A 24,152-nucleotide genomic window follows, 5' to 3' on the forward strand; every position below is an offset into this window, starting at 1 on the left:
CTGACAGGTGTAAGATGGTATCTTAAAGTTGTCTTGATTTGCATTTCCCTGATCGCTAAGGAAGTTGAGCATGACCTTAAGTGTCTTTTGGCCATTTGAAGTTCTTCTGTTGAGAATTCTCTGTTCAGCTCAATGCCCCATTTTATAATTGGGTTGGTTAGCCTTTTACGGTCTAGTTTCTTGAGTTCTTTATATATTTTGGAGATCAGACCTTTGTCAGTTGCGGGGTTGGTGAAGATCTTCTCCCAGTTAGTGGGTTGCCTTTGTGTCTTAGCTACAGTGTCCTTTGCTTTACAGAAGCTTCTCAGTCTAAGGAGGTCCCATTTATTCAATGAGGTCCTTAATGTCTGTGCTGCTGGGGTTGTATGTAAGAAGTGGTCTCCTGTGCCCATGTGTTGTAGAGTACTTCCCACTTTCTCTTCTATCAGGTTTAGTGTGTTCAGACTGATATTGAGGTCTTTAATCCATTTGGACTTGAGTTTTGTGCATGGTGATAGATATGGATCTATTTTCATTCTTCTACAGGTTGACATCCAGTTTTGCCAGCACAATTTGTTGAAGATGCTCTCTTTTTTCCATTGTATACTTTTAGCTCCTTTATCAAAAATAAGGTGTTCATAGGTTTGTGGGTTAATGTCAGGGTCTTCTATTCGATTCCATTGGTCGACTTCTCTGTTTTTATGCCAATACCAAGCTGTTTTCAATACTGTAGCTCTGTAGTAGAGTTTGAAGTCAGGGATGGTAATGCCTCCAGACGCTCCTTTGTTGTATAAGATTGTTTTGGCTATCCTGGGTTTTTTGTTTTTCCATATAAAGTTGATTATTGTCTTCTCCTGATCTGTGAAGAATTTTGATGGGATTTTGATGGGGATTGCATTGAATCTATAGATTGCTTTTGGTAGAATTGCCATTATTACTATGTTGATCCTCCCAATCCAAGAGCACGGGAGGTCCTTCAATTTTCTACTATCCTCTTCAATTTCTTTCTTCAAAGACTTAATGTTCTTGTCAAATAGATCTTTCACATCCTTGGTCAGAGTTACCCCAAGATATTTTATGCTATTTGTGGCTATCGTGAAAGGTGATGTTTCTCTAATTTCCCTGTCTGTTTCTTTATCCTTAGTGTATAGGAAGGCCACTGATTTTTTTGGAGTTGATCTATCCTGCCACATTACTAAAGGTGTTTATCAGCTGTAGGAGTTCTTTGGTAGAGTTTTTGGGGTCGCTTATGTATACTATCATATCATCTGCAAATAACGAGAGCTTAACTTCTTCTTTTCCGATACGAATCCCCTTGATCCCTTTATGTTGTCTTATTGCTATTGCTAGAACTTCAAGCACTATATTGAAGAGGTATGGAGAGAGTGGACATCCTTGTCGTGTTCCTGATTTTAGTGGGATGGCTTTGAGTTTTTCTCCATTTAATTTAATGTTAGCTGACGGCTTGCTGTAAATAGCTTTTATTATATTTAGGTATGACCCTTGTATCCCTAATCTCTCCAAGACTTTTATCATAAAGGGGTGTTGAATTTTGTCTAATGCTTTTTCAGCATCTAATGAAATGATCATATGGATTTTTTTCTTTCAGTTGATTTATATGCTGGATTATATTGATAGATTTTCGTATGTTGAACCAGCCCTGCATCTCTGGGATAAAGCCTACTTGATCATAATGGATAATTTTTCTAATGTGTTCTTGGATTCGGTTTGCCAGTATTTTATTGAGAATTTTTGCGTCGATATTCATGAGTGAGATAGGCCTGTAATTTTCTTTCTTGGTTGGGTCTTTGTGTGGTTTTGGTATCAGGGTAACTGTATCTTCATAAAAGGAATTTGGCAATGACTCTTCTGTTTCTATATTGTGAAATACATTAAGGAGTATAGGTATTAGCTCTTCTTGGAAGTTCTGGTAGAAATCTGCATTGAAACCATCTGGTCCTGGGCTTTTTTTGGAAGGTAGATTTTTGATAACGGTTTCTAGTTCTTCGTGACTAACAGGTCTATTTAGATCGTTCACCTGGTTTTGGTTTAGCTTTGGTATGTGGCACTTATCTAAAAACATGTCCATTTCTTTTGCATTTTCTAGTTTTGCGGCATACAGGCTTTTGTAGTAAGATCTAATGAGTCTCTGAATTTCCTCTGTGTCTGTGGTTATGTCCCCCTTTTCATTTCTGATCTTATTTATTTGCGTGTTCTCTCTCTGTCGTTTAATTAGTTTGGATAGGGGTTTGTCGATCTTGTTGATTTTCTCCAAGAACCAACTTTTTGTTTCATTGATTCTTTGGACTGTTTTCTGCGTTTCTATTTTGTTGATTTCTGCCCTCAGTTTGATTATTTCCAGTCTTCTGCTCCTCCTGGGCGTGTCTGCTTCTTTTTTTTCTAAAGCTTTCAGGTGTGCTGTTAAGTCTCCGATGTATGCTTTCTCTGTTTTCTTTAAGTGGGCACTTAGTGCTATGAACTTTCCTCTTAGCACTGCTTTCATAGTGTCCCATAGGTTTGAGTTTGTTGTTTCTCTATTTTCATTGAATTCCAGTAAGACTTTAATTTCCTTCTTGATTTCTTCCTTAACCCAGGTGTGGTTCAGTAGTTGACTGTTCAGTTTCCATGAGTTTGTCGGATTTCTGGAGGTAGGATTGTTGTTGAATTCTAACTTTAATCCATGGTGATCTGATAAGATGCAGGTGGACACTGATATTTTTTTGTATCTGTGGAGTTTTCCTTTGTTTCCGAGTATGTGGTCAATTTTTGAGAAGGTTCCATGGGCTGCAGAGAAGAAGGTATATTCTTTCCTATTTGGGTGGAATGTTCTATAGATGTCTGTTAAGTCCATTTGCTTCATTACCTCCAGTAGTTCTCTTACTTCTCTATTAGGTTTCTGTCTGATTGACCTGTCCATTGCTGAGAGAGGTGTATTGAAGTCTCCTACTACTAGTGTGTGTGGTTTGATATCTGCCTTGAGTTTTAGTAATATTTCTTTTACATACATGGGTGCTTTTATATTAGGGGCATAAATATTCAGGATTGAGACACCATCCTGACAAATTGTTCCTGTTATGAGTATAAAGTGTCCATCTCGATCTCTTCTGATTGATTTTAGTTTGAAGTCAGTTTTGTTAGAAATTAATATGGCCACCCCTGCTTTTTTCTTAGGACCATTTGCTTGAAAGACCTTTTCCCAACCCTTTACTCTGAGTAGATGCCTGTCTTTGTGGTTGAGATGTGTTTCTTGCAAACAGCAGAATGTTGGATCCTGTTTTCGTATCCAATCTCTTAGCCTGTGCCTTTTTATAGGTGAGTTGAGACCATTAATATTAAGTGATATTAATGACAGTGGTTGCTCATGCCGGATATTCTTGTTGTTTTTGGAAGTAGAATTTGTGTGTCTCCCTTCTTTGAGTTGTGCTAGTGAAGGATCGCTAGATGCCTGAGTTATTGTAGGCATTGTTGGCAATGTTGGATTCCTTGGGTTGCGGTTTTCCTTCTATTACTTTCTGTAGGGCTGGATTCGTGGCTACGTATTGCTTAAATTTGTTCTTATCCTGGAATGTCTTGGTTTCTCCATTTATAGTGAACGAAAGCTTGGCTGGGTATAGTAGTCTGGGCTTGCATCCATGGTCTCTTAGCTTCTGCAGTACTTCTATCCAGGACCTTCTGGCTTTCATTGTTTCCATAGAGAAATCAGGTGTAAGTCTGATCGGTTTACCTTTATAAGTTACTTGGCCTTTTTCCTTTGCAGCTCTTAGTATTCTTTCTTTAACCTGTATATTTTGTGTTTTGATTATTATATGGCGAGGGGATGTTTTCCTTTGATCCAGTCTGTTTGGTGTTCTGTTTGCTTCTTGAATATTCAAAGGAATATCTTTCTTTAAGTTGGGAAAGTTTTCTTCCATAATTTTGTTCAAAATATTTTCTGGGCCTTTGATCTGTGACTCTTCTCCTTCTTCTATTCCTATTATTCTTATATTTGGTCTTTTTATTGTGTCCCATAATTCCTGAATGTTTTGTGATGAGAATTTGTTGGCTTTGCAGTTTTCTTTGATCAGAGCGTTTATTTTCTCTATGGTGTCCTCAGAATCTGAGATTCTTTCTTCTATTTCTTGTATTCTATTGATTATGCTTGTTTCTGTAGGCTGTGCTCGTTGACCTAGATTTTCCATATCCAGCTGGTCCTCAGTTTGTGTTTTCTTCCTTGCTTCCTTTTCAGTTTTCAATTCTTGAACTGTTTCCATTACCTGTTTGATCGTTCTTTCTTGGTTTCCCAGGGTATTATGTACGTATTTACTCATTTCTTCAAATTTTTGGTTATACTTCTCATCCATTTCTATAAGGGCATTTTTCACATGTTGTTTAAGGTACTCTACTGCTTTCAAAAAGTCAATTTTTTCCACTTCTTCTGTGTTAGGGCGTTGGAGACCTTCTGTTGTAAGATCATTGGGTTCTGGTGTTTTCATGCTGATTTTCAGATTATTGGGTGAATTCTTTCCTTGATGCCTGCCCATCTCCTCCTATCGATGCTATCTACGGGGTCTGTTAAAACTGGTTCAGGTTTCCCTGCTGGCCAGGGGCTCCTCTTACAAAATGCCCTTGCTCTGTTTCCTGGTTCCTGCAGGGGGGGGGGGGGGGGGGGCAAGATCCCTCTCACCCCTCAGACGGGTCTTCAAGAATAGGACCGGGCTCCTCCTCTGCCAGGGACCTCCCCAAAGGAATGCCTACCTCTTTGGTTTAATTGTAGTGGGGCGATCTGTTCTCGGTGTTTCGCGCGGTCCCTGCAGCCTGCTTCTGCTGCTTGGATGGTTCCCGCCACCAGCAGCCTGTGTCCTCTGCTGCTGTTCTGGTCCCCACCGGTTCCAGCCTGTCCCAGTTGGTCCCCGCCGGCTGTGCTGGGTGTCCTCCACCTTCCGCCGCCGGTGTTCTGGCCGCCTTCCGCCCGCCCGGTGTTCCGTCTGCCTTCCACCGCCTGGTGTTCCAGCCGCCTTCCGCTGCCCGGTGTTCCGGCCGCCAAACTTATATATTCCAAGTAATTGAAATACCCTTTATGCATAAATAAATATTACCCCAAATATAGAAACCAATTTTTTAAATATTATTTATTTATTAATTTTTTTCTTTTCTTCTTCTTTTTTTCTTTTCTTCTTCTTTTTTACTTTATTTATTTATTTATTTATTTATTTAGGATTTCTGTCTCCTCCCCACACCCGCTTCCCATTTCCCTCCCCCTCCCCCGATCAAGTCCCCCTCCCTCATCTGCTCGAAGAGCAATCAGGGTTCCCTGACCTGTGGGAAGCCCAAGAACTGCCCACCTCTATCCAGGTCTTGTAAGGTGAGCATCCAAACTGCCTAGGCTCCCACAAAACCAGTACGTGCAGTAGGACCTAGAACCCCACTGCGATTGTTCTTGAGCTCTCATTATTCCTCATTGTCCGCTATGTTCAGCTAGTCCGGATTTATCCCATGCTTTTTTAGACCTAGGCCAGCTGGCCTTGGTGAGTTCCCGATAGAACATCCCCATTGTCTCAGTGTGTGGGTGCACCCCTCGTGGTACTGAGTTCCTTGCTCGTGCTCCGTCTCCTTCTGCTCCTGATTTGGACCATGAGATTTCTGTCCGGTGCTCCCATAGGGGTCTCTGTCTCTGTCTCCTTTCATCGCCTGATGAAGGTTAATATTCATGAGGATGTCTATGTGTTTGTCTTTGGATTCACCTTCTTATTTAGCTTCTCTAGGAACATGAATTATAAGCTCAATGTCCTTTACTTATGGCTAGAAACCAAATATGAGTGAGTACATCCCATGTTCCACTTTTTGGGTCTGGCTTACCTCACTCAGGATAGTGTTTTCTATTTCCATCCATTTGTATGCAAAATTCAAGAATCAAAAATTAACAATTATCATCACAGTTCTATATAGTTAACATGTGCTAGTTAGATTTGTCAAATTTTCACAAGAAAAGTCACCTGAGAGGAGAGAACTTAAATTATGAAAATGCCTCCATAAGACTAGGAGATAGGCAAGCTTGTAGAGCATTTTCTTAATTAGTGGTTAATTGGGTAATGAGCACTGATCATTGCAGGTAGGGTCATCACTGTGTTGGTGGTTCTGGGTTCTGTAAGAAAGCAGGCTTAGAAAGTCATGGAGAACAATCCAGCAAGCAGCACCCATCCATGGTCCCTGCATCAGTTCCTGCCTTCAGTTTCCTTTTCTGTTTGAGTTCCTGTGCGGACTTCCTTCATTGATAAATAATGATGTTCAAGTGTAAGCCAAATAAAACCTTTCCTCTCGGTCTTGCTTTTCTTTACAGTGTTTCAACACAGCAATAGAAACTGCAACTAAGATAAAAACTAAAGGTATAAAATTCTTAGTAATCGAGAATAGGTGACTCCTATGCTTACTACATGCTATGTGGTATATCAAATATCAAAGATGGAGCAATAAAATTATGGACTTAGAGATGTCTGAAGCTCTAATCTGATTTATTTATTCTTAATAATATTATCTATTTTCTAATAGAAGATAAACTGGTTCATAGACATCATTCTGTTCTAGTTAACTATAGCGACAGTAATAAGTTGAGAATCAATAGACACGCATATATGATATTCTTATATTTTGGAATGATCTTTTATCCAGCTATTTTCTTCCATATATGGTGACAATATGAATCATATTTTGGAAAAATTCTTACTTTTAAATATTAACATTAATTTTTGGAGATTTTTGAAAGCACACACAATGTAATTTGATCATATTTACTCTTACAAGCTCCTCCTAAGTACTCCTTCATTCATCCCACTTTCAACTTTATATAATTATTATTTTTTTTAAATTTACACACAAATATTGTATTACATCATCTCCACCTACATTTTTCCCCATTACAAATCTTTCCATGACACTTCCCATCTTTCTGTCCAATTCATGACTTCTTTTTCTTTAACTATTATTGTTAAATTTGTATCTATGTTTATCTTTATATATGGACATACTCATATATATATATGTGACATTTTATATTATATGTGGACATTTTAAAATGTGGATATATATATATATAAGTGTGTTCATATATAAAAATATATTTATACAAAAATAAATATAAATATATATGAAGTCTATTAATTTCATTTTGTGTAGCTCATAACAAATGTGTTCATAGATTATTACTTCAGACTGGATAACCAATGAGGAGGTCTTTTCTGGAGAAAACTGATTCTCCTTCTCTTATTAGTTATCAGTAACCTTATACCTCTTCATCAAAGATTGACATTTCCCCCATCTACATTTGGATGCCAACTGTTGTTGTCTTTGTGTAATTCTTGTTCTGGAAAACCAAACTATATTATATACTAGGTCTTTGATAATTTCTTGAGATTGCATATAAAATATGTTTTAGAGTTGTTTTTGTCTTTTTAAAAATATATTTTAATTGAAATATAATTATATCACTGTCATTCTTTTCCTCCCTACATCTCCTTATAACTACTTTCCCTTGAGAAGTCATAGAAGATGACTACCTGTCCCATAATCTTTAAACAACTTGGAAAAACCTCTCCCCTCTCATTAGTTATCAAATTATCAGAATGTTCTTTAAATATACATAAGCAGAAATATACAATATGTATTATATATATAATAAATTTATGTATATATCCTACAAATTTCAATACACACAAACACAAACCTTTGTGGCCTATGGTTCACAAAGGGTGTCTGGAATGGTATTTGGTTTTCTGTAGCCTGTGCGTTTTCATATTTTGCATTCTTAATTAAGATAATGTGAAATCCTGGAAGTTTAAAACTCAGATAGTGAGAAACAAAGAAATATTTGACATCCTTAGTCATCAGGAAAATGCAAATCAAAACTACTTTGAGATTTTGACTTACACCAGTCAGATCAATAAAACAAGTATAGGACACGCTGACAAGAATGCAGAGTACGTGGAATACGCATCCATTTCCAGTGGGCATGCAAACCTGTCCTGTCACTTTGAAAACCAGTGTGGAAATTCCTCAAAGAAACTTTGAAAATTCACCATGCGAAATGTTGTTAGATTTGACACAATGTAAGTTCTGATTCATTCAGTCAGACGGACCCTACCATCATTCAATGGTACTATGAAATATGCATTCTATGAAAATGTAACAACAAGAACATCTCTCCTTACTCTTTAAGATTTGATTATAATGAAATTATTTGTGTTTAAATTGATTTCAATCTTATTTTTAAATGATTTCTTAATCAATTTGATGTTGGGGAATGGGGCTTTGCTATGGCAGCATATACTAAGTAATAATTCTACTACTGAGTTATATTCTGTCCCAAATTGATTTTTTCTATAAATTAAGCCTAAAATCAATATTAAAAAGTTAATTATATGTTAATATTGGCATTACCATTATTACCTGCAGTGATCATTAAAACAGAAACACCCAGTCATGTTATTTTATCACTGCATAGTTTTATAGACTCAGATATCACAGAATGTTTGTCAGAAATAAAAATGATTGACATTTACTCAATGAAATACTACAGATCCGAACACACGAATACCAAACTTTGGACCTCTATGTAAGTCCTATTGCACTTAAACTCCAGATTAACTCCAACTCAGCAATACTACGTGATTTCAATAGCCTACTTTCTCCAATAGACAGGACATTTGGACAAAAAGTAAATAGAAAACATTAGAATGACATCATACAATAAATGAACCTAATAGATATCTACAGAATATTCCACCCAGATACTAAAAGACTGTAAATTCAACTCAGTAGTCCACAGAAGCATCTCTAAAATAGAGACACAAAATAAAAAAGAAAATTTACACACATAGAGGCTCACCTACTGCCTAAACATGAGGTGAACAAGGAAAATATATATGCCAAAGTGGATGGGAGAAATCACAAGAGGTTTCAACCCTACACAAATAACTATAGGATATTAAAAAAAATCTGAGAGTGACAGAAATAGTATTCTGCAGGGATCCCTTCTGTGATCCTAATCATATAGAAGTCTAAAGAGGAATGGAACACAGAACAAGAGTTCCTCATTGAGGTGGCTCTGACACCTCACCTATATTCTTTCCACAAAACTTCACCAAATACGTGCTTACCTCATTTCAAAATATAACCTAGTTCAAATCACTCAAGTTTTTTTTTCAGGTTTGTAAAATGTTAATAACCTAGCTTATCTTAGGATCTTAGAGTTATAAACAGATTTTTTCAGTTGCTTTTATGACATAATAATGGGAAAATAGGGAAAGACTACAGTTAATCAATATTTTGTAACATTTAGATGAACATTTGGGTTTAGTGTATATCTTAATCTATTTTAACCAAACTAATGAATACTTTGCAATTATTTATATTTATTTTCGGTTATCAAAAGTGTTTTTCAAACTACAACCCATTTGACTGGAGAATCTGCACATTTCAAGGACTTCAGATTACTATTGCTGCTGTCAAATTCATCATCCCTCCTTTTTAATGAGAGAAACTTCATAAGGGGCAACTTAAGATGATTTCCTGAAATTTGGAAAGAAGAGTGAAATATGTTTTCCATGCTTATAGAAATGAAAAACTAAAAATTATACACTCGGTATTCTTAGTATTAGGTCGGGTAAAAACCAAAACCATCTACTGGGAATAGGAATATTTATTGAGTAACAGATGTTAGTTTATATTTTTTCTGATTCAGATGTTTGAATGACTTTATTTCATAGGTCATTTGATTGACATATGTAAAAAATGATTCCACTGCCCATGCTAATTCTTTCTGGTAGAATGCACATTTTTTAAAAAAGCTATGCTTCTATACAGCATTGTAAATGGCAAATTGAATTGACATTAAAATTACTTGTGTGTCAAATTTGAAACCGCAGTGTTTAATGGGAACATATTGGCTGACAAAAGTATCAAAAGTCTTATTCAGAATCTTATTTTTCATTTTTTAATTACTTATGAAGTTCAAAGTATGAGTATATGTCTTATATTAATTCAATCTTTCCTTTTGTATGGGTTTTGTAATAAAGTACAAAAGTAAGCTGAATTGACATAAATCTGTCTTTAGAAGATATTTAGCATTAATGGAAATAATTATTCTATTTCTTTCCAGAATGTCTTGATAAATTGTGAATTGAGCATAATTCATCACCGTGTTTTTTCCTTAATAACAAGACAAAGAAGCTCCATGATGAAGTCAGTTTCCATTATTCAGCTTTCTTTAGACATTTTACCACATTATGAGCTCCAACAGGAAAATCATTATCTTTCTTATAAGGAAAAAATGAGACCCATATTTCAAAAATGTAAATGATTTAAAATGTCTGTCCTGGGAGATCGGTGTATTTGCTTGTCTGTGCTTTTCCAAGCACCATTATTCTTACCCATAACTCATTTTTGAAAGGTCAACAATGAGGTAGAATAATGCTTACCAGATTTAACCTCATTCATTTTAGTGGTTAGGTGAATCCATTGAATATGTGTAGCAGAGATGAATGTGTCCATTCAAAAATTATTACAGTAGATTCCATGTAGAGATATCTGTTCACACTTAGTCATATTTATTACCGTGACTATGAGAGGCTTAAACTCTATGCTTATCACTGATAAGCCTTAGGTGTCAAACAATAGCAGTAATACATGTGTAATGACAAGTTAATGCAGGGTCTGTATGAACTTCAGAGTACATTCATCTTGATTTTGTGGAGTTAAGAACAATGCAAATCCTCTTCCTGGCATGTATAACCACACCATGAAGGATTGCTTATTACCACAGCCTCTGTATTGTGGTTGCTAGGCTCTACTACTCAGATATTTTTACAGGGATTGACTTTTTATTTTCCTATCAGTTCAGAAAGTTGGCCAGGAAATGATCTCAGTCGCTCATCTTTTCCTGGACTTTTTATCTTGCAAAGTTTGTCATCTAATTCTAAACCCTTTCACTCTCAAAATTCAGAGAACCAGAGAGGAAGAAGTCAAGATATCTGTGGACATCTTTGGGTATCTGTCCTAGTAATAGTTTGAAATACTAATCTGGCACACATATTAAGTGATACTAATGTTGCTAATTGGATGCAGCCCAGAGCAGAGAAATCTTGGGCTAATGGGCAGGTGATCTTGCCACACATGACCTTTTTGTTAGATTTTGACACACCCTAATGAGAGAATTATTATGCAGACTCCTATGATTCTGTAGCAAGACCATGATGTCATAGAGAATATTGAGCCAAATAAAGTATGAATCATTGTTTGGTTCACAGAATATCTGCTCAATACAGTTCTGATAATAGATAGTCTGGAAGGAAATTAGGAAGTGGATACTTCTTATTATCAGGTCACTTACTTTGAAGGGACAGTTATCTTTGGATTAGAATACATATGGACTCATAAACCGTAAAGAAAGACTAGGTTATTAAATCAGGAATGGAAGACTTGGAAAATGCTATTGGATATGGGAGTAGGCTGTAGATACAATTGTTACTATTTTCCTCTAGGAATACCTATCACAGAACACCCAAGAAGGAAATATTACTTTCACCGTAACATGGACAGCTAATATGTAATGTCATGTGTTATCAGTCAGCCTGGTGCTGATGTAAGGGGCCATGAATGGAAGCTTTCAGGTGTAGTGATGGACCAGGAGCTTGTCTAACAGAATGAACCCCTTTTTTCCAAATCTGGTCTCTCTATTTTTGCTTTTCAACTTTCAACATGTGAGAATAAGTTTAACCCTGACTTCCAAAAGAACATCAGCTATAGATACCTAAATGCTGCCACATTTATACCCTGATATTGCAATGATGTGGGAGTGATTTCTTATTAATAAAGAAACTGCCTAGACCCATTTAATAGGCCAACCCTTAGGTAGGCGGAGTAAACAGAACGGAATGCTGGGAGAAAGAAGCTGAGTCAGGGAGTCGCCATGATTCTCCCACTCCAGACAGCCGCAGGTTAAGATCATTCCTGGTAAGCCAGCTCGTGGGCTACATAGATTAATAGAAATGGGTTAGATCAATATGTAAAAGCTAGCCAATAAGAAACTGAAACTAATGGGTCAGGCAGTGTTTAAAAGAATACAGTTTCCGTGTAATTATTTCGGGTAAAGCTAGCTGGGTGGCGGGACACAGCCCGCCGCTCCGTAACACAACAGAATGGCGCCCAACGTGGGGCTAAATCCACTTAAAAACCTGAGAAGGCTTAAAAATAAGGGAGAGAGACTTTAACACAGATTTTTGCTGTTTGTTGGTGGCGTGCTGTAGAGAGATTTCCTGATTCGGCAACAGCAGCAGAAAAAAAAGCTGCGTCATTTTAAAATGCGGCTTCTTGGGACTGTGCCGCCAGTGCAAACTCTGGCTTTAAAGCATTTCAATGGATTTTATGGGACTGGATGTTTGTGTTCCCGCTTGGGATCGGAAGGAGAGTGCTCTCAGCACTCCCCGCCTGCACCTGGGCAGATGGCAGAATCAGGCTTAGGCAGGCGAAAGAGCATGATGGAAGAGACGTGTTTTCAGACTGCGCACTGCTCTGCGTGTCAGATTTGGTTGTAACTTGGATAAAAAGAGTTTCTGTGCTGCATGCTCAGTCTCAAAATTAAACTGCTGAGTGCGGCTCCAATGAGGACTTGCTGTGTGCCTGAAACTGTGCACAGCTCAGGGGCACCAAATGGATCTGAGGCAGGAGCGGCTGCTCCTTGCTGAACTGTGCTGGTTGACAGGAACTACCGTAATTACCATAATAACAGCACAGTTAAGGTTTAGACTGGGCAGGACACAGGTGGTACCGTATTACCTGTACATGATGCAACTTAAGTTTTTAAGAAATGCTTAACATTTTAAGAAATGCTCCTGGATAGTAAAAATATTACAGATTCACAATAAAACAGATTCAGACATAACAGACCTCAGTGGATCACAGTGTTGGATGAATGTACATAGGCTTGAGAGAGAAAAAAATAAGAATATAGAGAATAAACTAAATGTCTTAAAAAAAGGGTAAAGTCTTTAAAGAGACAGAGTACAGATAGTTAAGAGATTAAAAGAAATAAAGAAAAATAAGCCACGTAAAAATGGAAAATTCACAGAGAGTCTGGATTATGTACATTGTGTTTTCTTTAAAATTTTTGACTGTAAAGGAGCTAAGTACAGACAGACATTTCATTACATGGGCTGCCAAGCTAAACCAGAATGGATATAAGGGTATTACGATTTCAAAATTTGGATCTAAGGATATGATGCTTTGGAGAGGGTCTTCTTTTGTTTTCACAGAGGACCAGACCCTGTGGATTGCATCTATCCCGATATGGTATGATAGACCACGACCTCCCGAAAAGTTCCTGTGAACACCCTCAAAAAATTACTTCACTCAACTGGCAACTGAGATAAACCTGGCACACAGGTTACACCCTAAATGATCTGATTAACAGCGCCCCCATTCAGCAGGAAGCAGTTTGGAGAGAAAAAACTGCGCCCATATTCCCAAAATATTGTTTGTAAATGTTCTTTTACATTTAAAGGGGGAAATGATATAGGTATGAATAATTTGCATTGGTATGGATTTAAAGGTCAATTTTGTTAGATGTATATGTATTTCTGATATTGATTAAGGTATTGTGATTGTGTAGTTCATTAAAAAATGTAATGTATAATTAAGAAATATAGGTTAATGGATAATCATCAGTAATAGTCAAGCTTGTAGTCATGTTAGTTAGATTTTCTAGATATATAGAGATACATTTCAGTTAGACATTCTTCATATCTTTCAAAGACTACAGAATATGGCATTTAATGTTTTAATAACTTAGGACTTTTCATGACAATGAGACACTCTGCTCCTGGCAGCACCAATCTACTTCAAGAAGAAGATGGGCATCGAAGAGGATCCTTATGGAGTTTGATAGCCATTTGGGCAAGAAACTGTTCTTGACTGGACTGTTGCATAAACTGGACAAAGAGAACCCACAGAGAGAGGACTACTGAACTTGCCTAAAGGTGAGACGGTCTTTTGGGGTTCATGACTCATGAAAGAGTCTGCGAGACATTCTGCAGGACACAGCAGAAAGTGACTGAACTGTCTTTGGAATTTCCTGCTTCATGAAAATGTCTGCTGGATACTATGGGCCTGAAGGCTGAAGATGGATGCCCCAACGGTACAAAAGAACTTTGGGTGACTGTCCAGGCAGCGAGATGTCTCTGTCATTTCTAGAGTTTTCTTATTTCTTGTTTACTTAGGTAGTATTATATCCTTCTGGAGTCTTTGATGGAGTTGAAGAATGAATAGATAGTTATAGTTTTCCTTAGTTATGATAAAAGATATAATAGATATAAATATTGTAACTGTAATTCTTGCTTGATAACTGTTTTGCTATATGTAATTTTACTATGTTAAAGTTAAAGCCTTTCTTTTTTGTTTAAACAGAAAAAGGGGAAATGATGTGGGAGTGATTTCTTATTAATAAAGAAACTGCCTAGACCCATTTAATAGGCCAACCCTTAGGTAGGCGGAGTAAACAGAACGGAATGCTGGGAGAAAGAAGCTGAGTCAGGGAGTCGCCATGATTCTCCCACTCCAGACAGCCGCAGGTTAAGATCATTCCTGGTAAGCCAGCTCGTGGGCTACATAGATTAATAGAAATGGGTTAGATCAATATGTAAAAGCTAGCCAATAAGAAACTGAAACTAATGGGTCAGGCAGTGTTTAAAAGAATACAGTTTCCGTGTAATTATTTCGGGTAAAGCTAGCTGGGTGGCGGGACACAGCCCGCCGCTCCGTAACACAACATTGCAATTTATTTATTCATTTATTTTAAGATTTATTTTACTTATGTGTGGGCATGTTTGTTTCTTTGAGAATTTTTCATTTGTGTGTAAGTGCATTGCAAGAAAAAGCGATCATATACCCAATACCTAGAGTCACAGGTAATTGTGATGAGCCTAATATGGGTATTTGGAAACAAATGCAGTCCTTTGTAAGAGAAGCAAGTATTATGTGTCATTTCTCTAGCCCTTTATGTGGCAATTTAAACACACATAATTATCATCTCAGTGTAGGAGATCATCAGTTAACTATGCACTACTTAAGAGCTCAAAGAGTTGTGGGTTTGTGTGTGTGTGTATATGTGTGGTATAATTGCTTTTTATTATTTATTTTTTAAAAGAAAACAAACTATCTTTTTTTTTATTTTACATACCAATCCCAGTTCCCTCTCCCTCTGTTCCTCCTATTCCCTCTGCCTCTTCCCCCATCCCCATCCATTCCTCAGAAAGGGTAAGGCACATTGCTTTGAGGAAGGTTGAGGGTCCTCCCTACTATATCTAGGCTGAGCAAAGTATTCATCCAAAGAGAATAGGTTTCCTAAAAGCCAGTAAAAGTAGTAGGGATAAGTCCTGGTGCCTCTGCCAATGGCCCCTCAGTCTGTCCTAGCCATGCAACTGTCACCCACATCCAGCGGGACTAGTTTGGACCTATGCTGGATCCTTCCTCATCCGATTGGAGTTGGTGAGCTCCCATAGCTCAGGTATACTGTTTCAGGGGGTGTCCCCATCATGGTCTTAACCTGTTTGCTCATAGTCTCACTCCCCCCAATCTTCAACTGGACTTTGAGAGCTCAGTACAGTTATTATTAATCCATGCAACACATGATCATTGGGCGTACTCTCCCAGAAAACAAATGCAACATGATTAAAACACAGATGTTTAGACCTTAACATTTTCTGCACTATTTAGAAACTGCTTACATACTAAAGTGCTCAAAGACACTTATGAAGATGCAGCTAAAACACAGGAACTCCATGTAGTAAGGCAACTATTCCCAGTAGATTCACGACATTGTACTGTGCAGCTTTCCATAATAGATAAAAATCTCAAAATCTCAGAATTCTAGAGTAGAACAAGTGTCCTGTAAATTAACCACCCCACCCCCAGAAAACCATTTTCTGAATGTTTATTTTTTTCTTTGCAACTCCAGACTCTGAAAATCTTATACTTCAAAGAGGGTAGGCTTGCATCGTGGAGATCCTAGATTATATTAAGCATAAAGTAAAGCTGATAGCCATGAGGATTACCCTGCCAAAAAAAAAAAAGAGAACTAGAAAAAAGAAACACATTTCTTGGGTGACACTGAGTGGATTGACACTCGCTATGATCAGGGAAGTAGGGCTGCTGTTGCACAGTGATGCTAAGGAAGGTTCTTTAGCATCCATGGGAGTCAACTGTGTGCCCCAGGTGATTTATTTATTCAGTTGTCTTAGAAAATGGACAGATATAGAAGATTTAGCTTGAGAAAACGATGCTAACCACAAATTTGGGTTTCCTAGAGAATAAGATTTGGCTCACTTCACCAAGTAAGGAGCCTCATGCAATAGAAGTATCAGCTCATGTGGAGAGGAATTAGAATAGACAAGAGAGGAAGATGAGTATTAGCTGCAGCCTTGTGAACTGATACAATATCAGAAGCTGTGGTTTGTTCCATTAAGCTTCTTCTCTGTGGTTCCTTTCAGGAAAAGAAATTCAAAAGGATCACAATAAAATATCTTTTGTCTCCTTCTGCTCCTGATTTGGACCTTGAGATTTCTGTCCGGTGCTCCCGTGTGGGTCTCTGTCTCTGTCTCCTTTCATCGCCTGATGAAGGTTAATATTCCTGAGGATGCCTATGTGTTTGTCTTTGGATTCACCTTATTTAGCTTCTCTAGGAGCACGAGCAAGGAACTCAGGACCACGAGGGGTGCACCCACACACTAAGACAATGGGGATGTTCTATTGGGATCTCACCAAGGCCAGCTGGCCTAGGTCTGAAAAAGCATGGGATAAATCCGGACTAGCTGAACATAGCGGACAATGAGGAATACTGAGAATTCAAGAACAATTGCAGTGGGTTTTTGATCCTACTGCACGTACTGGCTTTGTGGGAGCCTAGGCAGTTTGAATGCTCACCTTACAAGACCTGGATAGAGGTGGGCAGTCCTTGGGCTTCCCACAGGTCAGGGAACCCTGATTGCTCTTCGAGCAGATGAGGGGGGGGGACTTGATCGGGGGAGGGGGAGGGAAATGGGAAGCGGTTGTGGGGACGAGGCAGAAATCCTTAATAAATAAATAAATTAAAAAAAAAAGAAGAAAAGTGATGACTTCTAAATAACTTAAAAAAAAATATCTTTTGAACTTACTTGAAGGGACTGTAGCCTTGCATCATTTGGCACGCTTGCCAGTGACACTCAACTCTGTTTTAAGAATGAAGGACTTAACTTCCCAGCTCCTCAAATTGTACAAGCCAATAAATTTTAACTTCCCATCTCCAAGTATTCTACTTAGCTAAAAAAATTATCAGTACTGATCAAGGGCACATCATGTACCCGAAAGGCAACTAGATTGCAGTGATTGGTCAGTGCATTGGCCTCAACTCAGGACATTTTGTAAGGATCATTGTTTCTTTGGTAGTCATCTGAGAGCAACTGAAATTGATCTATTTAACTTTCTCTGCCTGACCATTTCAGCTCCATCCTCCCCCCACAAATATTGCTAAGCGTTCTCCACAATATTATACTTGTATGTTTATCCATTATATTTTCCATATATTGATATGTAGAAATTAATATTCATACCAACATCTAGATTGAAATGTAATTTAGTAACCTTTGATAAAAATAGCTTCTTCTCTGATTTAGTTTTCTTCAGAACACATACCAACTGGGAACTTACGTAGCATCTTTTAGGCCAATAACACCTGAGAGGATCAGGTATGTTTTGGCTATGTGCAACTCCAGCTTTATTCTTTCTTCTGAAGTTATTTTCCAACAGAATTTTGTATGTTTTCACAGAAAACATGTTATTTGATTCCTATTCTTTGTTATTTATCAAACATCTTCTCCTGTTTTATTATTATTATTGGTTTACTAATTGTGTTTATGTCACCTTTCTGACTGTCATGATATATTTTACATGCATGTAGAATAACTTTAAGAGGAACTAAATAACTTTTGCTTTCATAAAGTAATCAGTGAAGTAACAATATGAATATATAAATCACAACAAGAATGATATTTGGCTTAGTTGGCTCTGTGTTGATATGCAAATAATAAAAATTACTCTAAGTTATTTTGGCTTATTATAAGACAGTTTCTTATAATTAATGTGACTCAAAGTATTTAATACCAAAATTTTATTTTAAAAAAATCAAACTATGTAAGCAGAGACTTCTTCGTGACACATTTTAAAGTTCTCATGTGCAATTTTGACTAGGTCACCTCTGGGAAAGTATTGTGGTTCTGTTAGAAATAAATCCTAAAAGAAATTTCCTGTGTTCTTATGAAGGTCGTCTAGAGCGGACCAGCAGGATTTTCAATTCAAACATTCCTAACATAATTTCTGGGTGTACGTTTTAACCATGACTGAGGTCAGGAAGGAGTCTGCAAAACTACAAAGGAGAATCAGCTTTCTATGTGACAATGCAAAATAAATATATACCAAATGAAAAAGTAAAATATTCATCTTGAAAGAGCTAAACAACAGGCAAGTAATGAGATTAAATTGAAACAAAGGTAGGCTATCATTCAAGGTAGAATCTGTTTTCACTATGCTATGGTCACTGTTCTTGGATATTTCTCGATGTCTAATTATTCAAACTTAAAGCTGAACTAGTTCATAAACTAGTTCCTCATCTATAGCAAGTCTTTTAAATTTTCTTTATTTTAAAAATGTGAAAATTGAAAAAACAACCCCTTATTTCCATGTTTTAGAACTCCAGCACCTTTATTTTCTGAGTGAGAGAAATGCATATGTTAGAGATTAGATAAGGAATACAAACTGATTTAGTAATGGCAAATAGTATGCAAATTAAATTATCACTAGGTATGTAATTTATGTGTATACATACACAAACTATTTAGCTTTAGTTCTATGAGCAAATAAAACGATAATATAAGCATAACAGTTCGGTTCCACACAAGAGAAAAATCAAGAGAAAAAATGGAATGTATCTGTAATAATAATATTGGTTTTTGTTAGATGTTATGTTACTATGTACACCCTCATCCGTATAAAATTTATAATTAATTAAAACATAATGGCTATATGTTTTGTTATAAATTGCAACAGTTGATTCTCATGAACTTTACTTGAAGCTAACGCATTGGTAACACGGTTAAGTTCCTTTTTGGCTTTCAAGTTATATAGCTTGGAAGGAAAACAAAAGTTTCAGGCTTACTCTTGCAACCATTTGTATTCTGAGTAAAGAATCTGTCTATATTTTGCTGTAAGTGCTTTGTTTGACATGTTTATCTATTCTAAACTTACATATGCATGATTTACAAAGGACTACTCTGCTTTGTGGAAACTGTCCCTAAAGATGGAATTTACCTTTGTTAGGTTTCTTTCTTCTTTTGTACATACATTTTCCTGTACACATTGTAAACCTGTACACATTGTGAAGTAAGAATTCTAGACATCTAAGTAAGTAAAAAATAAAAAAAACTGAATAACCTATCAAAATTTTGATTACCAGATTAAAATTTTAAAGTCAAATTTCAAATTAATTTTCAATAACAAGATTTACTTCATACAATATATGTTTTAACAAGTTTTTCCCTCCCCTGCCTCAGCTCTTGCCTGATTCTTTCCACTTTCCAGCCCCACCCAACTTAATATTCCCTCTCTATTGTTTTATCTCTCTCATAAAAACAATGAAAAACAACATAAAACAAAAGAGACAAAAATGGGCCAAAATAAAACAAAAAGCCCACAAAATTATCATGGCGTTCTCTTTGTGCTGGCCAACTACTTCTGGGCACAAGAACTGCCCTGAAACGTGGTTGTATACCCAGTAACACTCCATGGTGAAGAACTGACTATTCCCTTTGCCACCAGGTATCCATTACAAATAGCTTCTTGGTTAGGGGAAGCACGCCTCTCCACTGCCATCAGTGCTGGGATCCCCTTTGACTTGGTCCTTGAAGGTCCTGTGCATGCTGCCATAGTCCCTATGACTTCATATATGTGCCACTCCTGTTCGCTCAGGAAGACACCATTTCCTTGGAGTCATCCATCCCCTGTGGCTCTTACAGTCCTTCTGCCTCTTCTTTTACACTGATCCCTGAGCCTTGAGGGCAGGGGCTTTTGGGAGATATCCCATTTAGGACTTAGTGTTCCAAAGTTTCTCACTCTCTGCCCAGTACTATTATTTTTTAAATGCTAGTATATGTTTCTCAATTAGTTTTTTCTAGACTAAACCTCAGATTTACTTGAGAATATGAAAGAAATTGCTTTAAATGAGCAGTTTTTTCTTAACTGAGAAAAACTTGGAGTGAACAAAAGGAAGGATTCTATATCAAGGAACAAGTCCATAATTCTGGAACTAAACAAGGAGTTGGTGTCTGGGAAATTGGAACCTCAAGGCAAGATTGGAATACACAACAAGATGGCAGATGTTGGAGGTAGAGAATTGGGATAATTTAAAAGGTCTCACTTCTACAGAAACAAAACTCAGACCCAAGGTTTTTATGAGATTACTGATGTCCCAAACTTGGTTCTATTGTTCTTCTAAATTTATAGAGTGTGGATTTACAGAGAAGGTAATCTATGGCACCAACATTGAGGGGATCACATGTTTTCAGAGCATGAGATATTAACAGTACCTACCCCGTTAGCTGGTCACTTTCAGGAATCGGAGATTCTCAGACTTATATCTTTTAATTTAATTCTCAGACTTATATCTTTTAATTTCCTGTAACTTGTCAGCATTTCAGTAATTTACAAAATTCCACACCCTCAAAAATCTCCCAGAAATCAATCACATAAATTATTTCTCATGATTCTGAAATACTATCCCTGTACCTATTGTAAGAGTTTCCTGGGCACTATATTCTGTATAATCATTCACAAAAGAAATAAACTTTCTGAACTGCTACAATTTCAGTGTAGGTAATACAGGAAAAATAAAAACGAGATGTTATATTGACATAAAGGACATCTTTAAAGTTCAAGTCTAACTAGAGACAAAAATTGGAATTTAAACCACATACCAAATTTGAAACTAATTCATAAGTAAGAGTAATCAAAAGTAACTTTCATAAACGCTATGTAGAGGTAAATGGAAGAAAATTAACCCCTCAAGGAAAGATGGAATTAAATAAGTTCCCTTGGGTATTGGAGAAAAAAAATATAATTCCCCAGATAATGTAGAAAAAATATTAACTCTCTATAAGTTTGGGCTACAATTTATAATCCCCCCTCCCTTTTCCATGCCAAATATGATGAGAATTAAATTTACGTCTGGCCTAAGTAGATAATGTAAAGTATTGGGCCAGTAGAACAGAAAGGGAAAGTTCCATAAACTAGAATAATCTATTTTAAACCATTTCATAAAACATGAATTTGCAGTGAAAAGCACACAGCACTTGTAGAAACAAATCAATATGAGGGAGGGCAGAAAAAGCAGACACTGCGAGAGTGACGGTTAGGCTGGTATAAAGGAAAATGTAAAATAAGTATTTTCTAAATGGTCAAGAAAATGGTAGTGTTCAAAGACTAGTGATAGAAGGAACAATTTGACATTCATTTTTAATAAAAATGGAATTCCCTAAAAGAAAAAGTCTATATAATGCTTAAAAGAATAAATGGGGTAGTCATTGAAAAGGGGTGAAGAAAAAAAAACTGCATTTGTGGAAAAGGGAGAGAAAGATAATATCAAAAGTTTATGTCAAAAATATGGATGAGAAAAATAGAGAATAAAGTTTAACAAAAAGATACTGCATTAGAATGCTTAAAAACTGAGACAGAGGAAGGAAAGAAAGAAAAGTGAGAGAGGAAGAAGGGAAGGAGGGAGGGAGGAAGTGCATGTACTTCGTGCATAAACAAAATTGTCATGAAAAAACTCTTATTGTAAATTAATGGGTTTTCCCTTATAAAACTGTTTATCTCTCAGTAATGAAAGTTACACTATTAAGAGACAATCATAGTTTAAGTACTTAGACAAAAGTAGTGGCCAATTTAATCTTATTTGCCTTGCTGCATTATCATTTAATATTATAGTTTATGTATATATAGTTTATATATATTTATGATGTCTAAATATCTTCCAAAGGAACTAATAAATGACAGATTTTAAGGAAAAAGCAAAAGAGTCTACTAATAGCAAACGTGGAAATCAAATAAGCAATACATAATAAATGTAGTCTCAGTAAACTTACATCTGCATAGATAATACAAAAAATCTTTATAGTGGGAAAATTGTCATATGATGCAGAATCTAACTAACTATCAAGGTAAGAAGACTCAATGAATTTCAAATCATCAGGAATACATAGGAAGTCCAAATTCGTATGTTTAATTATTGTATAATTTTGAAATGGTGAAACATTCCCACCTAATGGACAAACTTAATAGATTATAGTGGATACTACCTAAGACCACAAGATGGGAGGGAAACAGAATCCAATAATTTGTGTTCACTAGATGCCCATAGTTCGGTTGAATTCAGCTACTTAAGACCGAAGATACTGGTGAATGACTCACTCTTCCAGATGCTGTTTGGACACACACATACTTATGCATGTATGTGTATATATACAGCATATAATATATTTATTATACATATATATAATACATATATATACACATATTCATACTTAACTCTAAGAGATTTTTTGATTTGTTTTTCTTTATTTCATGCACATAATCCTATAAATACATATATTGTGGAATTCCCTTCCATATGTTGTGAATACTATTGGTTAATAAAGTAACTGCCTTGGCCTGTTGAAAGAGCAGAAGTTAGGTAGGTGGGGAAAACTAAATTGAATGCTGGGAGAAAGAAAGGCTGAATTAGAGAGAAGCCATGGAGCCACCACCAGAGACAGACGTGCATAAACTTGGCTGGTAGGCCATGAACTCGTGGTGATGCACAGATTGAGGGAGAAGGGTTAAAATAAGATGTAAGAGTTAGCCAATAAGAATCTAGAGTTAATGGGCCTAGAAGTTATTTAAATAATACAGTTTCTGTGTGATTATTTCGGGGCTAAACAGCCAGAAACTAATTAGCGGCCTCCTTACTACGATACACTAATCCCTTTGATGTCAATACATTATTTTGACTGTTTCCAAGTACTTCCTGGTATTATTCAGAAATTTTAAAATAATCTTTTCAACACCTTAACATTATCACTTGGGTACCATCATTACTCCACACAAACTCCTCAGTTAACAGAGAGGTTACTTCTTAGTAATCCCATAATAAATAGAAAATGGTATGAATTAAATATCTTTATATATTCAATCCAGTAAACACCATAGTTTAGCAATATTTTAAAAGATCCATGGATGTTGAAGTGTTTGCCTGAGATCCTTATCTCAGCCCTCAGGGAGGAAGGTGAATTCAGGGACTACTCACTAATAATTGGCAAAACGCTTTAGTATAATGTCTACCCACATTATTCTCTTAGTCATCTTATCATCATGCAATCTGATTCTTTATGAAAGCTAGCATAATCAGGATGAATAAGGCAGAATGGGTGGTATTAGTAGTATAACAAAAAATTATAGTTAATCACATGACTATTGAATGGAAAATATGTTGAAAAGTATATACATCTGGGTGCCTCTTTATAGAATAGACTTCAGTCTGTGGATTCAACTACTTTGGACTGAAAATGTATTTAAAAAATGCTTCTGTCTTGGCTAGGAGCAGGGCAAAGCATAGGTACAAGGGGGACTATAAGTGCTTCAATTCTTTATGTTGGATCTTTTGCTATATATATTTTTTGTCAAGAAAAGTATCTACACAGACAAATCTATTTTAAATGTCTTATCTTAAATCCTATTGTTTTATTTATGTACTGATTGGTATTGTGGTTCAGAATCTTAAAATTTACATTAATTTCTAAATGAATATCAAGTCTGAATCATTTAATATATAAAGAAAACAATAATGTATTATGCATAATTGTTATTGATGCTGTTTTTGACCAGAAACAACCACAAAAAAATAAATTGTTCTCAAGAAAACTGAACACTGAAATCATACTATGACTCATAGTTTACTTTATTCATCTTCTTGTATCTTTTAAATTATAGTTGGCACAATTAATGAGTGTGATAAAAAATGGCTACACGTACTCTCAGTTCTGAAGTCATTATAAAAGTACCATTTTCAGAAAGGAGAGAGGGTGACTGAA

The sequence above is a fragment of the Microtus oregoni genome, unplaced genomic scaffold (assembly GCF_018167655.1).
Source record: "Microtus oregoni isolate MIOR12 unplaced genomic scaffold, Mior012 000041F_ref0000270, whole genome shotgun sequence".
Classification (NCBI taxonomy): Eukaryota; Metazoa; Chordata; class Mammalia; order Rodentia; family Cricetidae; genus Microtus; species Microtus oregoni.